This window comes from Bidens hawaiensis, unplaced genomic scaffold, assembly GCF_021521415.1.
Source record: "Bidens hawaiensis isolate Kalapana, Puna unplaced genomic scaffold, B.hawaiensis_p1.1 tig00025843_1, whole genome shotgun sequence".
Taxonomy (NCBI): Eukaryota; Viridiplantae; Streptophyta; class Magnoliopsida; order Asterales; family Asteraceae; genus Bidens; species Bidens hawaiensis.
The window spans coordinates 229,501-232,432 of NW_027494154.1; the positions used below are offsets into that span (position 1 = coordinate 229,501).

Genomic DNA, 2,932 nt, shown 5'->3' on the forward strand with positions numbered 1-2,932 from the left:
AACTTTGTTTATATTTCTGAGATAAAGTTCCAATTACTTGTTATTTGTTAATAAAAATGCAAACTACTATTATAACTTCGAAAACTACCACTAGTGAATAGTGATTTATACATGGATGTTTACACAATCATCCAAAAATAAAATAAAATAAAACACTAAAATTTCTATACATATAATTAAAACAATATAAGGTCAACCAAGTGATCCACAATTCTCGATAAGTTAGTTATAAAAAACAAAATCTATTAAAGACTGGCCACATATAATAGATCAAATAGTTTACCAATTAAAAGACATACACAATGAAACATAACAAAAACTAAAAACTTCTATTAGCTAGATAACTCTTTCCATAATATATGTAATCTTCTGCATTGAAATCGAAATAGAAGGTAAACGAGCAATAAAAATACTATAAACATATAAAAGTTTTCCCTAAAAACATTTACAAATAAAAAGAACATTATCAAACCAATCTACTCTTCTTCACCAACTAAAATTTCATCACCATTCTTGAAACTAAACCACCCCTTTGACTTACAAAACTTCATTAGGAAATACCATAAAACACCAACAACCGTCAATACTCCGCAAATGAAGTACACAATCTTCGTAGCAATAACCATAATAACCACCAAGAAAGCCGCGGGTACCAAACACATCGCCACCATTGCCCACACATTCCCAGGCACCTTAAACGGCCGCTTCAAATTCGGAAACTTAACCCGAAGCCAAACAAATGAAGCCAACTCCAACAACATCCCCAAACTATATAAAAAGTTAGCAGAAGATATCACATCCGTAAAATGCATAAACGAAAAACATATAGCAATCAAACTAGACACCAATATCCCAACCCAAGGCGTATCGAACCACTTCGACCGATGCTCGAAAAACCTCGGTAGAAACCCCAAACCCGCCATTCCGAGTATCTGAAACGAGCAGCTGCTTAACAAAGCCTCAAACAACCCAATGGCTGACAAAACCGCACCGATTTCAATCCAAATTTTTAACCATTTGCCCGCGATCAGTTCAGCTGCTACCGCCATGTAACCACTCTCCCACGCATTCTGGTCCAATGGAACCGCACCCGTGACAGCTAAAAGAGGTACCATATACGACACACACGTTAAAATAACCGCGTTAAATAACGCTAACGGGAAAGTCCTTTTTGGGTTTTCGACTTCACCTGCCATAGTACTAACCGTGTCCCAAAAATTTAAGTTCCAAAACAATGTGTTTAAAAATAAATTCCAATCTTTTGTGACACCTTTTTGTCCCATGCTAAGCCACCTATGTGGTTTAATCTTGGGAACCGCGATCACTGACATGACCCCGAACGGGGCCAGTGAGACCACGCCTAGAGCGATCACGGCGTACCCGACGATATTTAAACCCGTGAAGTTAATAAATGATAAGACAATATTAGCTGTTAATATTGCACTTGTTCTTGGTAACCCGGATTTAAATATAGGAAGCAATTTTTCTAAATAGTCAATGCATAATATTGGGAAAGCAGCGAGATTAATGACACCAGTGAGAAACTTCCACGTGCCCATTAAAGATCCGAAGAATGGGCCGAAGGCCTTGTGGGCCCAGATAATATAGCCTCCATAACCGGGTAAAGTGGTGGAGAGTTCCGCGGTCACTAGGGCCTCGGGAATGCTCCATATGAATGGGAAGATTAAGAACCCGAGGATCGCAAGGAGTGGGCCTGCGGCCTTGACTGCGGGCTCTTCGCCGTAAGGGCCTCCAGCGACCTCGAAGTAGATTAGGAAGACTAGGGGGATGAGGGTGAGTTTTTTGTGAGTGTTTTTGGTGGTGGTGGATGGGTTGGTTATTGGGAGGGTGTCGGTGGTGGTGGTGGTGGCGGCGGACGGTGGTTGCGGCATCGTCGACAAAGGTTAAGAGATTGAGATTTGAGAATGAGATTGAGAATGTGTTTATGGGAGGGTTAATTATGGTTTAAGTTTAAGAATGTTTTTGAGGTTTGCATGTTGTTTATATAGAGGTCATAGAATGTGTTGTATACAAATTGGGATACCTTCCGAGAATATCTCAATGTGTTGAAGAGGTTTTAAGTTTGAATTTTGAGTTAGACTTATCTATTTTTTTAATTATAGTAACAATAATAATTTGTGTAAGTTTTTAGATTACTTATAACAAATTTAAGTTTAATAAAATTTATATGTCCAAAGTACATTAGTATAGGGGTCGGTTAGTTTATATTTTTGGTTAGTTAAATTGCAAGGTAGTTAAATGTAGTTGATTGTTTTATGGTTACTTAATTAAAAAGTAAAAAACACATATTTGTGTTTCATCAGGATCTGGATTTCTATAGAAATTAGAATTTATATTTTAATTTAAATATATGTTTTGAAATGATTTTATATATATACTGAAATATTCTAAAATAATATTGTCAGTAGCGAAGCTTGGATGAGTTCGTCGTGGTGCCGGACTCAAAATGTATTAAAAATTCATAAAAAAGTGTGTCGGGCTCAATTTTTTTGGTCGAAAACGAATAAATTTACAATACTACGCAAAAAAAAAAAAAAAAAAAACTAGGGGGCGGAACACCCCCCCCCCCGGTCCCTTACTAAGCTTCGCCATTGAATGTAGTCTCAAAATGTATTGAAAAAAATCATAAACGAGGGGGGCTGGCTAAAATTCTCGGTCGAAAGCGGGTAAATTTACATTATGTATACAAATTTTCTGGCGAAAACGAATAAATTTACACTACTACGCAAAATAAACAGGCCTGGCCCCTGCTAAGCTTCGCCATTGAATATTTGTAAAATTGATTTATAATGATGGAGAATTGCGTGAATAACTTTGCATATAAATTTTGTATCTAAGGTGGCGAGACTCAAAAGCTAGGGGGCTAAAGCTGTCATAATTTTGAAACATACTAAACTGCACATCAAAAGTT

The 2,932-nt window shown here is 37.0% G+C and overlaps 1 pseudogene; it reads right to left on the reverse strand.

The window, feature by feature from the left end:
- Positions 1 to 369: 369 nt before the first annotated feature.
- LOC143572439 (putative polyamine transporter At3g13620 pseudogene) lies at positions 370 to 1,892 on the reverse strand (annotated as a pseudogene).
- Positions 1,893 to 2,932: the final 1,040 nt, after the last annotated feature.